Genomic DNA, 13,579 nt, shown 5'->3' with positions numbered 1-13,579 from the left:
ATGTGCCATGCTGGTGTGCTGCACCCATTAACTCGTCATTTAGCATTAGGTATATCTCCTAATGCTATCCCTCCCCCTCCCCCCACCCCACAACAGTCCCCAGAGTGTGATGTTCCCCTTCCTGTGTCCATGTGTTCTCATTGTTCAATTCCCACCTATGAGTGAGAACACGCGGTGTTTGGTTTTTTGTCCTTGCAATAGTTTACTGAGAATGATGATTTCCAATTTCATCCATGTCCCTACAAAGGACATGAACTCATCATTTTTTATGGCTCGCACACACATTTTCTAAATTAGCCTAACAATCCTCTGCTGAAATTTGAAAGTCTTCTTGTTAAGTTCATACTGATTTACATAGGGAAATGATCAGAAAGTAAACCTCACGGCATGAGGTGCTTGAAACATACACACAAAGCATGAAGGTCTGTGCTCATGAAACTGGGTTCAGTAGGGAGACAGTTACAGAAAGGAGAGGAAGGTGTTGAAACAGAGGCAAGAGCAAGAAACACAGTTTGCAGGGTGGGCGAACTTTGTGTAAAAGAGAAGATGTTAAGTATTTTAGGTTTTTACAGGCCATATGGTCTCAGTGGCAGCTACTCAATGCTGCCGCTGTCCTGTGAAAGCAGTCACAGACAGTGTCAACAAACAAAATTTTATATACAGACACTGAAACTTAAATCTCATGAACTATTATGATTCTTCTTTTTTCCAAGTATTTAAAAATGTAAAACTCATTATTAGTTTGAAGGCCATAGACAACCGGGTTGGATTTAGTCTGCAGGCTATTTAGACCCAAAGCTGATTATTGAATGGTTTACTGGAATAATTTGGTAATATTTCAGTAGCTTTTATGGTGTTATTCAGTTGGACTTCGAGCTCCTTATACAGCTCTCCTTTCGGTTGTTTACTTCACGTTATAACTAGAGTTTCAAGAGACGCAGGGGATATCTTCCCCTCTATTGGACGGTACTTGCAATGCTGGAGGCATGCAGGACAAAACACCCAGAGGAGGCTGGCCTCGTTTGCATAATATTAAGTAGCAATGTATTTAGTTAAATAGGAATATAAATTAGACATCTATTACACCCGGGTCTGGAAAACAGAGCTCAGCAATTACCTGCTCCGATTTAGGCAATACAAATGCCAAACTGGTTAATTCTGGTTCAAGACAATTTGCTGGTTTAAATCCTTGGAGTTGATAAGGAAAATGTTTGCTGAGCTTTGAACAGGTGCTGATATGATTTGGGTCTGTGTCCCCACCTGAATCTCATGCTGAATTGTAATCCCGGGTGTCAGGGAAGGGCCTGGTGGGAAGTGATTGAATCATGGGGGCGGATTTCCCCCGGCTGTTCTCCTGATAGTGAGTGAGTTCTCACAAGATCTGGCTGTTTAAAACTGTGTGGCACTTCCTCCTTTACTCTCTCTTTCTCCTTCTCTGGCCATTTAAGAATTTAAGATGTGACTCGTTCTTCTTCACCTTCTGCCATAATCCTAAGTTTCCTGAGGCTTCCCCAGCCATGCTTCCTGTACAGCCTGTGGAACTGTGAGTCAATTAAACCTCTTTTCTTTAAAAATTACCAAGTCTCAGGTAGCTCTTTATAGCAATGCAAGAACAGACTAATACAGGTACATAGTGACTTGCCGACTGCATGACCCTAAGCCTAGAGGATGTGGGAGTTTGTAAAAAGGCAGAGCAAAGGGGCCAGAATGAACAGAGCTGAACCTTTTGCAGTGAAAGACTCAATTGTACCATTTGGACGCAACCAAACAGACTTGGTGAGTCAACCCAGTTCCTAAAAGCCACCAGGGCAGTTGGCTTGCCAAGGGATCCTGAGTAACTGACCAACCCTAAACTGACAAGCCCAGGACCTGCCTAGACTGACCAGTCTGTTTCCTTGAGACACTTTGTGAGTTTTATCTCTATGAGACCCTCGCTTTGCTGTGGAGCTGTCTTCACAGTGACAGCACCCTGGAGTGTGTCCATGCACAAGAAAATCCTCACTTAGCACCCTCTGTCCACCTGCAGAATCTTAGACCCTAATCCTGGCTAGCTGAACCAGAATCTACATTTTTAAACAAGATCCTGGGTTGATTCACATGCACGTTAAAGTTTGAGAAGCACCGAGGTACATCCTCAAAAGACGATGGTTCTCAAACTTGAACTGGCATCACTCATTAAAATGTCCATCTCTGGGCCCCACCCCCAGACTTGCTGACACTGAGTTGACCCCCAGAGTCAGGACACCTCCGGTGTGGCTGGAGATTGTGCATTCCTAAATAGCCAGGTGCTGCCGATGCTGTTGGACTGGGACCGCATTTCAAAAACTGCTCTTCAAACTGTGAGTTGTTTTCCAAGAAGTTAAACTGAAGGCTTCATCCCACAGAGCCTATTCTATGTTAGATTGGGCTATCCCAGCCTTACCTGGGATGCAACTTAATACTTGTCTTGACCGGGCGCTGTGGCTCATACCTGTAATTCCATTGCTTTGGGAGGCCAAGGCGGGTGGATTGACTGAGCTCAGGAGTTCAAGACCAGCCTGGGCAACGTGGTGAAATCCTGTCTCTACCAAAAATACAAGAAACTAGCCGGGCGTGGTGGTGGGTGCCTGAGGTCCCAGCTACTCAGGAGGCTGAGGTGGGAGGATCACTCAAGCCTGGGAAACAGAGGTTGCAATAAGCCGATAACATGCTACTGTACTCCAGCCTAGGTGACAGAGTGAGAACCCATCTCAAAACAAACAAAAAATGTGTGTTGTCTGTCATCTTTAATTTTCCTTTATCAGAAGAATTATTTATCTGTTTGCCTCATTTTCCTTTGCTGACATGATTTTCCTCCCTCAAAAAAGAAATGAAAGTAGAATCATTCTTTCGCTTCAAAAAGTTATGATTACTGCTCTCTTTAAAAATATTAATATGAGCTAGACAAGTTTTTTTAATACATTTCAATTTAATCATGAAGTGTCCAAGACAAGAAAAAACTCTGTGAAAGCCAAAGACTTATGTACCTGATGGTTTAGATTTCTTTTGGAATTGTACATCTGTTCAAAATACAATCACATCTGCATTGTTGGAAATGTTTGGATAAAAACCAGTTTATATAAAGGTTTCAATCAGTCCACATCCATGAGAAAGTAGAAGGGGCAGGAAATGATTAAGGGGAATTATTGCTAATCTGATAAACACAGATTTGTGTCTTTTGGAGAGACAGAAGTGTCACTCTCTCCATATCTGTACCATTCCTACCAAGTGGCATTGCTTCAACCCAATGTCTCTAGGGAAAATTTTCTCTTCCGATTTTGGTTCTCAGTCCTATAATTTCTGGGGCTTAAATTAGTCCTGGAGCTAGGGAAGAGGTGATGTCATCCTTCCAATGTCTCTGACCAGTTTCATTTTAAGACTATTGGTAAATAAGAGAGCAGTGTGACTAGATGACGGTCTGGACTCGGTATCAGGGCTGTGTGCATGTTCAGCTGGGGGGGCCTTGGTGGTGTGTGATGTGATAGATACACACATGGTTGGCATCCCCAGGTGTGTCTGAGCTTGGGTTCATTTGTGTGTGCTTGTGTGTCCATTTGATGTGACGTGTCCCCAAGCTTGTGGAGTCGTCTGTGAGTCTGTGTTTCGTGGGGTGTGGCCCAGGTGTGTCTGGGTCCACCATGCAGTCGGGGCTTGAGCCTGAGTGCCCAGGTGCGTTAGGGTGGATGTGACTTCTGTGGGGCGTCCCCAAGTGTGTGAAGCTGGTTGCGCTGTGTCTGCGGCGGAGCGTCTTCGGCGGGCATCGGCGTGGGTGGGTCTGGCTGTTAGGCAGCCCGTTGTGCGAGCGGCCAGGTGTGTGTGAGGGCGCCGCAGGGGCGGGCGGCCGGGCCTCGCGTTCCGCCTGCAGGGGGCGCCGCCGGGGGCGGCCTGGGAGCAGAGGCGCTGGCCCGGCCCTGCATTTCCGCCCCGGCTCGGCCCTCCCCGACGGCCCCGGCTGCCGGCAGGTGAGGCGCTGAGCGCGGGCCGGGGTCGGGGCTGCATCTGCTCCGCCCATGCGGGGTGTCCTGGCGCCCGCGGGAAGTCGGGGCGTCGCTCCCTGCGCGGCGTCCGGGTCGAGGCCGCAGCACCCGCTGTCCCCGCGGGCGAGGGAGGAGGCCTGGGGCGCCGCCGGCGAGGCCAGCCGGAGGGAGGGGACGGTGGACCCCGAAACGCGTCTTCCATTGCCCCGCTTGGGGGCCACGGGCGCGATTGCCAGAACGGGCAGAGGGCGGCAAAAGCCAGGAACCGCCTCACGCACGGGTGCTGCTTCCCTGTAAAGGAAACGTGACAGCCCACACGCTGGCTTTCAGAGGACCTCAGCCGAACCAGGCTAACACTTCTCAGAAATTGTTTTTAATTTTAAAGATTGCCTGTTTGTAAGGAGACTAGAAGCTGCAAAAGAAATCTAAAAACGTCTCCTGGCACTTGTGAATTTCTGATCTAAGGTTTCTTTGGAGCCATTAGTGAAACTTCTGAAATTTTGAAGAAATTTACTGCCTTGATTATTAATTATGGTTGTCATTGCTATTTTACTGTGTGGGTCAAGGACAACGCCACAAGCTCAAAAGCAGACTTAAGTGTTTTTTGAACACAGCTTCTTAACTCCACGCTTAGCTGATTTAATATTTAAGTGATAAGAAAATGCAGTCGATTTCTGGCCCTTTTTATTGTTTGGGATGGAGTCTTGCCCTGTTGCCCAGGCTGGAGTGCAGTGGTGCGATCTCTGCTCACTGCAACCTCTGCCTCCCGGGTTCAAGCGATTTTTCTGCCTCAGTCTCCCGAGTAGCTGGGATTACAGGCGCCTGCTATCACGCCCAGCTTATTTTTGTGTTTTTAGTAGAGATGGGGTTTCACCATGTTGGCCAGGCTGGTCTCGAACTCCTGACCCCGTGATCCGCCCGCCTTGGCCTCCCAAAATGTTGGGATTACAGGCGTGAGCCACTGCACCCGGGATTTGTGGCCTTTTTTAATAGCAAGTTATTATTCATTTTGCTAAATGTCCCAGGAGAAATGATTAATGAAAAACTAAAGGTAACCTATTTAAAGTGTAGGTCTTACACACATGTAGGTGTCCTTATGTACATTTACCTGTAAATGAAGACTTTTCCCTGGCCTCATTCAATTTATTGAAATGCTCAGATGAGGAGCACCTGCAGTTTGCCCATATATTCCCAAAATGCCTTGTTTTCCTGAAACTATTTTTAGAAGCCAGACTTCCTGAATAAGCAGACCACTGTGCTCTAGCAGAGATTCGTATTGTAAAAGCTGAGTTTGCAAAGTTAAATTAATTTCTAATTGGTGGATTTTTGTATGGAAATACTTTGGGCTAGTTGACTTTACTAACCAGGCCCTAACTACTACTGGTTAGGAAAGGGTGGTTGTTTGTGGTGATCTGGATAGTAGGTAGCAGTAAGCAGAATAGAAGAGGGATTTTAAAATGATCTGTTCATTTTTCTCTTTGCTAGTAAGATTTCCAATCTGTGTCCATTCTTGAAGTGAAGTCATTGGGAGGCTTTGTATCCACCTCGAGCCAGGGCCCTTACCAGGGATTAGGGCACCGGCAGGCTGGTGTGGAAGTGTAGTGCAGCCATGCTTGAAGAGAGGACAGGACCCAAGGAAAGGTGACAGTAAGAGGACAAAAACACGAAATATTCGCAGCCCTCTTTAGAACATCCTCCATCTAGGCAAAATCTATTAGGAATTTTAAGAGGCCTCAATTAAACATGAGTGCCCAGTGTCCTGCTGAACAGGAATTCATTCTTCAGTTGAAGCTCTATTGTCAGTAAAACTACTCAGGATAAGGCAGCCGTGTTTAGGCCGTGAGGACCTGCCCCTGGACTGCGGAGCTTGCTCCGTAAAAGGCGTCGTGATACCCCCTCAAATGGATTTACAGAAAAGACTCAGCTATTGGAAATCTTTGGGATTGTATGGCATCATGAGGTAACAGACCTGGTAAATAGCTAGAACGTAGAGAAGAATGAAACCAGAGGCAGTGTGCTGTTGGAACTGAGAGACGAGTACTCACTGGAGGGCCCGGAAAAGGCCCGGAGAAGGGGAGACCTTAAGCAGAGAACAGATTTTTATAGGCAGAGGAATGGAAAGGGTGGCCGACACCACGAGCAAAAATAAGAAGCTGAAAATGACAGTGTGTTCAGAGAAAGGTGAACAACTGGCATGCTGAGGCTGGACTCCGTGTGAGGGTGGGGTTGGGGGTGGGGGTGCCTGGAAAGCAAGGCTCTCCAGTGATAACCTCTACTTTTTGATCAAGGTTCTGATTTTTTTTTTTTTTTTTTTTTTTTTTTGCTTATTGGGAAAATTGTAAGCAAACATAAAAGCACAGTAAAGTAGTAGAATGAATTTCCATATATCCATTAAATGGACTTCACAAGTCTCATTTGGCCATATCCACTTCATCTTTTTTTTTTCTTTTTTTTGGTTGTGGCTGAAGCAGTTTAAAGCAGTTTATTCCAGACAACATAACATTTCACCCCTAAATTGTCCGGTATGCTTCTCCAGAGAAAGGGCATTTGCTTGTGTAATCATGATACAATTATCACCTCCTGATGAAATTGACAATAATTCCTTAACATTTTCTAAAACCTAGTCCATGATCAGATTTCCCTGATCACCTCAAAAATGAACTTATTTTTACTGTTGGTTTGTTTGAATCCAAATCCCAACAAGAATTTGTTGACTATCTGTTATCTTTTTATTTTATTTTTTGAGGCAGGATCCAGCTCTGTTGAGATCATGGCTCATTGTAACCTCAAACTCCTGGATTCAAGCCATCCTCCCACCTCAGCCTCCTGAGTAGTTGGGATTACAGGCATGTGCCACAACGCCCAGGTATTTTTTTTTTTTTTTTTTCCTTTGGTAGAGACAGGTGTTGCCCAGGCTGGTCTTTTTTTTTTTTTTCTTCCCGAGACAGAGTCTCACTCACTCTTGTCACCCAGGCTGGAGTTCAGTGGCACAATCTTGGCTCACTGTAACCTCCGCCTCCTGGGTTCAAGTGATTCTCATGCCTCAACCTCCCAAGTAGCTGGGATTACAGGTGCACGCCACCACGCCCAGCTAAGTTTTTTGTATTTTTAGTAGAGACGGGGTTTCACCATGTTGGCCACACTGGTCTCGAACTCCTGAACTCAAGTGATCCACCTGTCTCTGCCTCCCAAAGTGCTGCGATTACAGCCGTGAGCCACCGTGCTCAGCTGTTGGCTCTTTCAATCTAGGGCAGGGGTGGCAAATTTCTCTGTGAAGGGCCAGATACCAGCTCTTTCAGGCTTTGCAGGTCCTATGGTCTCTGCCACAACTGCTCAGCTCTGCCATCGTCATGCAGAAGTAGCCAGGGGTGATAGTAAATGGATAAGCATGGCTGTGTTCCAATAATACTTAATTTCCAAAGCTTTTGTGTTCTAAAATCCACCCACAGGCTGAACTTACCTGCAGGCTGTGGTTTGCCGACCCAGGTCTAGAGCAGCCTTGGCAGGTTTCCTCAATACCAATGACTGTCGATGTTACTTGGTTGATTGTCTGTAGGGTGCCTGACATTCTGGATCTGTTGGGCTGCTTTTCGTGGAGTATGGTTTGGCTTGCTTCTCTATCCCCTGTATTTCTTGTAAACTAGAAGTTAGATCTAGAGGCTTAATTAGGTTCATGCTCGCCATTTTTGGCAAGTCTACTTCAGAAGTGGTTTGACTTTTTTTAAATCTAAATTTATCTGACTTTAAAGACTTGGAAACCCTCATCAAAGAAGCTCAACATTACTAAAATAGGAGCTCAGCATTACTAAAATCGGCTTTGCCTGATGGCTGAGAAGACATTTTTTTCTTTTTCTTTTTACTTTTCTTATTTGTAGGAGAGTATATAGAGCTGTTATTTCTCAAATAGTTCTTTTTTGATAGTTAATTTTTGTGGGTACCTAGTAGTAGGTGTATATGAGATACAGTGCATAATAATAAACCCTCATTACAGGGTATATGAGATACAATGTGTAATAATCACATCAGGGTAAATGGGGTATCCATCACCTCAAGCATTTATCTTTTGTGTTACAATCTAATGATACTCTTAGTTATTTTTAAATGTACAGTTACATTATTACTGACTATAGTCATCCTGTTGTGCTACAAATACTAGATCTTATTCCTGCTTTCTGTGTTTTTGTACCCATTATCCATCTCTGCTTTCCCCCAACCCCCCTACTACCCTTCCTAGCCTCTGTTAACCATCATTCTGATCTCTATCTCAGTGAGTTCAGTTGTTTTAACTTTTGTCTCCCACAAATGAGTAAGAACAGGCAAAGTTTGTCTTTCTGTGCCTGGGTTATTTCACGTCACATAATGACCTCCAGCTCCACCATATTGTTGCAAATGACAGGATCTCCTTTTTAATGGCTGAATAGTACTCCATTATGTATATGTACCACATTTTGTCAAGGAGGTCTTGACACCTTTGAACCCTTTCTCTAGGTCACTGGGAAGGTTCCTCTATTCAAGGTATTCTTTGGCCCCTCAAGCATATGGACTGCATTTTTGCACTGAATATAAATATATTCCTTCCTTGGGTATGTGCCCAGGGTCTGAGATTGCCTTCTAATGGGAGTTAGGTCATTTATGTTTGTTTTTAAGCCCCTTATTGCTTAAATGTTTAACTTTCTTCAGTTGACTTCCTCTTATCTCGCCTCCCAACAGGACTGAAAACTGGATATTTGGTCCCCATGGACTTTCTGGTCACCTTGTGAGGTGGACTTACTTTTTCTTGAGTCATGTGGAAGGACTCTGAAGTCAGAAGTTTTTAAGACTCTCAGGCTTACTGTGGATCTGGATTCTAAGGCAACACTTCCTTGAAGAAACAAGCTTACAGGTGAGAACTGTTAGCCTCTGTTCTAGAGTGTTCATTGCTCAAATTCTAGAGCACCACAAGAAGTATGCTGGCAAATAGTGCCAGTTGGAAGCCCTTGTCTCTTTTCATTTAAGAATAGTAGGGTGGGGGGCCAGGTGCGGTAGCTTGTACTATAATTCCAGCACTTTAGGAGGCTGAGGCAGGAGGATTGTTTGATCCCAGGAGATTGAGGCTGCATTGAGCTGTGATTACACTGATTATGCCACTGTGCTCCAGCCTGGGCAACAGAGTGAGACCCTGTCTCAAAAAATTAAAGGAGGAGGGAAAGGGAAGGAAAGAATAGTAGAGGAACTGTATGTTCATTTCTGCATCTGTTTTTCTCTGGGGTTGTCTTTTGATTTATAAGAATTATTTATACATTGAGAATACTAATCTTTTGTCATACATACTATAACTATTTCCACCCTATTTTTTGTACTTTGTGTAATACAATCTCTAGGCTTTGCAAAAAATTTTAATTTTACGTAGTTAAAAATATCGATGTCCCCTTTACAGTGTCTTTGTTTTGTGTTTTGCTTAGAAAGACCTGCCTATTTTAAGGTTTCTTTTTAAAATTCATGTTAACACAGATAAATGAAAATGTAATGAGAGCTGGGAACATGTGATTCTGAAAAAGACTATTGAAGGGGGCGTATTTCCAGACAATATAATACCAAACTAATGTTGGCATTAAGATTGGCCATACGTTGCTAAGTGTTGAAGTTGGGAGATGAGTATTTGAGAGTTCCTTCTATCATTACCCTAGTTTGTACATATTTTACTTTCCATAACAGTTTTTTTTACTAAGAAAAAAAATAGCAGGGGGAAATTATATCTTTGTCCCATTTATTCATGTTCAGCAGCTATTTATTAAGCTATTCTGAACACTGGAGGGTATCAGTTAATAAATGAAAAAGGTGTTGGAATTTCTATTATGTGGGAGACAAATATTAGCATCATGGTTAAGGGCACCAACTTCTGTGTCAGACCGCCTGGCTTCTCATCCTGGCACTGCCACTTACTAGCTGGGTGATTTTGCACTTTTTAATTAAAAAGATGTGTGTAATAACAGCTGTCTGGAGGCTCTAGGGAGAATCTGTTTTCTTCCTTTTTGCAGCTGCTAGAGGCCATCTGCATTCCTTGGCTTATTGGCCCTTTCCTCCATATTCAAAGCTAACAAATTACCCTTCTCTGACCCTGCTTTTGTCATCACATCTGTCTGATCTGATCCAGGACAGGTTTTCTAGTTGTAAGGATTCCTCATTTGATTAGATTGGGCCCACTTGGATAATCCAGATTAATCTCTGCACCTCAAGGTCCTCACATCTGTAAAGTCCCTTTTGGCATAGGAGGTAACATATTCATAGGTTCCAGGGATTAGGATGTAAACATCTTTGGGTAGCCGTTATTCTGCCAACCACAGATTTGAGGAGACAAAAGAAGGTGAATGTGGCTGAGTCCTTGGCAGGGAGGAGATGGGACTGGAGAGGGAGCCAGGCAGAGAGGATTCTGTAGGTCATCATAAGTTTTGAAGTTCCTCCCAACAGTAAGAGGGAGTTATGGTCAGATTTATTGCCCCAAATCTGGAATCAGCTGTTTTTTCAGGGAGCCCTGGTTAGCTGTTTTAAGTGAAAAATGGTACTTAAAGACCATAATCTGGCCCTAATAGGGTGCTCGTTGCTGTTGGAGTGGCAGTTGTTTTTAAGCCATTTCAACGGACAGAGACAGGGAAAACCATTGTTCAAGATAAAATATTTCATGAGCGCATACTGGTAACATCCAAGTCTTTTCTGGACTACAAAGTTTTTGCTTAATGTCATAGAACTTATCTCCATACCCCTTTCTTCCACTCCAGAAATCTCAGTTCACAACAACCCAGCATAATTTATTATTTGCTTTAGCCCTCACCCCGCAGAGTCACTGACACAGGGGTGTGGGGATTGGGAGGAAGACCATGGAGATAAAGTGTCATTTTTGTTACATTGTATCAAGTGTACATACCATCTACATGACTTCTCTCTTTTGCTGTTGACCTTGATTACCTGGCTGAAATAGTGATTGGCAGGTTTCTCCACTGTAAAGTCACACTTTCACCCTCCCTTCATACTGTGCTCTGAAAGGAAGTCACAGTGAGCAGCCTGCACTTCTGAAGGGAGGAGTTATTTAGGCTTCATCTCCTTAAGGGGAAAGCGTCTACATATGTTATTTGGAATTCTTCCATGCAGGAGGTTTATCTGTTTTCTTGCATTTATTTACTCAGCCATTTATATCATTATGGACTCACAGATACTTATTTTATACTTTAGGTTCTAATCCAGTACTCCATATTTTGTTCTCCAATTGTTCCTGCTTTGGCTATTGGGAGCCTGTTCCATTGTCTCTTGTGTCCCTTCAACTTGTCCCATCATTGTGGGCTGGTGGGTTTGTTTATTTTTGAGCACTTCCTGCTTTCCAATATTGCTAGATGCCCTAGATTCATCTTGTGTATTTCCTGCTCCAGTCTTAGGTTCGGCCGTTTCTCTAGGGAACCCTGGTCCCCTCTGTTGGAGATGGTGTTAGAAACCACAAGCTGGATGCTGGTGTGCTCATTTCGACTGCGGTGGCATTGCTTTTAGGTCCTCTCAGCTGATGGAGCAAGGAAATGTCTGTGTGTACTGACCTGTGTATATACACATATCACTAAATACTTCTGTATGGAACCATTTGTTTCTGTGGGTCCACACTGGTGTCTCCAGCCCTAATCCTTTACCCCATGGATCACTCTCGCCTTTTCCCTACTGTCTCTCACCTCCCACTCCAACAGTGAGAAACGTGGCTCCCGTTGCCTGTGGCTCATCTGCCTACTTGTTCAGTACATACGTGTGTATCACAGTGTTGGAATTGCCGTCTCGCCCTATGGCAACCACTGAATCAACGAGAGCCCAGTTTTTATTAATATACACAGTTCCTTTTGCCTTTAGTCTTGTAACTGTGGACTGGGCCAACAGGTGAAACAGTTTCTTTGGGCAGGTTGAAATGAGATCCTACTACCTTGAGAACATCTTACCAGTCAGATCTACAGGGTGCAGATTTCATAGCTTCTCCCTGGCAGTTCTTCCGTCACTTGTGAGCCCTGGCTGTTTTATTCTGCCTAAGCCAAGGCAACCTTTGCTATCAGACTTGACACAAAAGAGTTCTTAGTAACTGTGTTCATTTGCTAGGGCTTCCATAGCAAATTACCACAAACTCCGAAGCTTAAGGCAACAAAAATTTATTCTCTGCTCACAGAATCCAAAACCAGAAATCAAGGTGCTGTCAGGGCTGCCCTCCCTCAAAAGGCTGTATGGAAAGTCCTTCCCTACCTTTTTCAGCTTCTGGCGGCTCCAGGCATTCCTCAGCAAGTGGCCGCACACCTCCCGGCTCTGCTATGTCTTCACATGGCCCCCTCCTCGGTGTCTGTCTTCTCTTCTGTCTCTCATAAGGATATTTGCCATTGGATTCAGGGCCCATGTAGATTGCCCAAGATGATCTCATCTCAGCTTCCCTAATAATCACATGTGCAAAGTCCCTTTGCCGTGTGAGGTGCCATAGTCAAAGGTTCCAGGGATTAGGGCATGGACATGTTTGCCGGGGACCTTTGTTCTTTCAGCCTCACTTTGTGATGCAGCAGCCATTGCAGGATCAGAGCAGATCCCCAGGCATTTTTGGCAGAGTAAGACCAGGTGCCAATCCCCGAGGTGTGTTTCTGCTGCTCTTATACACCGACGCAGACCCATCAGGTCTAGACCCAGCAGGCCCCTCTTTCCTCAGCGCTGAAGGGAGGGAGGGGGCTTTGGGCTGACAGGAGACATAGGTTCCACACGTGAATTCCATCAGCAGAACGGTGCTCAGAACCTTCTTTGATTCACTCTGTAGGGGTGGAAAGGGGGTGATCCCTCTCCACCCCGTCATAAGGGTCATGGCTGATACCCCTATGACAAAGATTAACAATAGAAAAGCAAAACACGTGTTCAGTCATAGTTTTACATGACATAGGAGCTTTCAGAATGAAGACCCAGAGACCCAGGGTGTACTCTCCAGATTTTGCTTAGATTTGAAGAAGCACAGACCGCCATATGGAAATACAATTGGAAAAAAGGGTGTGAGCTGATGGAAATAGACCGAATGGGGAAGCCCAGCAAGGCCTGTCTCCTCATGTTCTTGTTGGCCTCTCTGTTTTAGCATTTCTTCCTTCCAGGAATGGGGCAAGACCCTCTGGAATGAGGTCTCATTGTTCAAGGTCTTTATGGCCAGCTGTTACACAGAAAGGCATGGGGAAGGCTAGAGTAGTATTTTTAGGTTTTATGGCTGGCTTTGGGGAAAGGGGTTCTGGTTCCTGTCACCCGCACTGGGGAAGAGAAATTCTGGATCCTATGGTTTGCCTTGGGGGAGGATGAGAGGGGCAAGACACACGCAAAAGAAAGTCGGAGAGACTGAGCTGCTGAGCCTCACAACTCCTAGGCCCTCCTATCCCCACAGCTGCGGGCACTCCTGCCTCCGCACCCTGGGGGTGGTTTTGCTGCAGTTGCTCTTTTATTTGAATTTCATGTTATTTTGTCTTGCATAATTGTTTTTGCATACTAGCCTAAACACTGCAGGGCTGTGAGCTCTGATTGGGTGAGAACCATGCCTTCCTCATTCGGAGTCCACCATCATGCCTTCCACA

At 44.9% G+C, this 13,579-nt stretch overlaps 1 protein-coding gene across 2 annotated transcripts in view; it reads left to right on the top strand.

Annotated features, from left to right (window-relative positions):
* The first annotated feature begins 3,908 nt into the window (after positions 1 to 3,908).
* GGACT (gamma-glutamylamine cyclotransferase) overlaps positions 3,909 to 13,579 on the top strand; it is an 81,266-nt gene continuing 71,595 nt past the window's right edge. Inside the window, exons 1-2 of one of the 2 annotated variants that reach the window (XM_024230770.3) lie at positions 3,909 to 3,980; positions 8,706 to 8,877. The gene's annotated coding sequence lies outside the window, so the exon portion shown is untranslated. Of the gene's footprint in view, positions 3,981 to 8,705; positions 8,878 to 13,579 lie in introns of those variants that run through there. The other variant, XR_010136818.1, reaches the window with a different exon arrangement.

This window comes from Pongo abelii, chromosome 14, assembly GCF_028885655.2.
Source record: "Pongo abelii isolate AG06213 chromosome 14, NHGRI_mPonAbe1-v2.0_pri, whole genome shotgun sequence".
In the NCBI taxonomy this organism is placed as follows: domain Eukaryota; kingdom Metazoa; phylum Chordata; class Mammalia; order Primates; family Hominidae; genus Pongo; species Pongo abelii.
The sequence above is the reverse complement of the archived record's forward strand: the minus strand, read 5'-3'. Positions and strand labels throughout refer to the sequence as shown.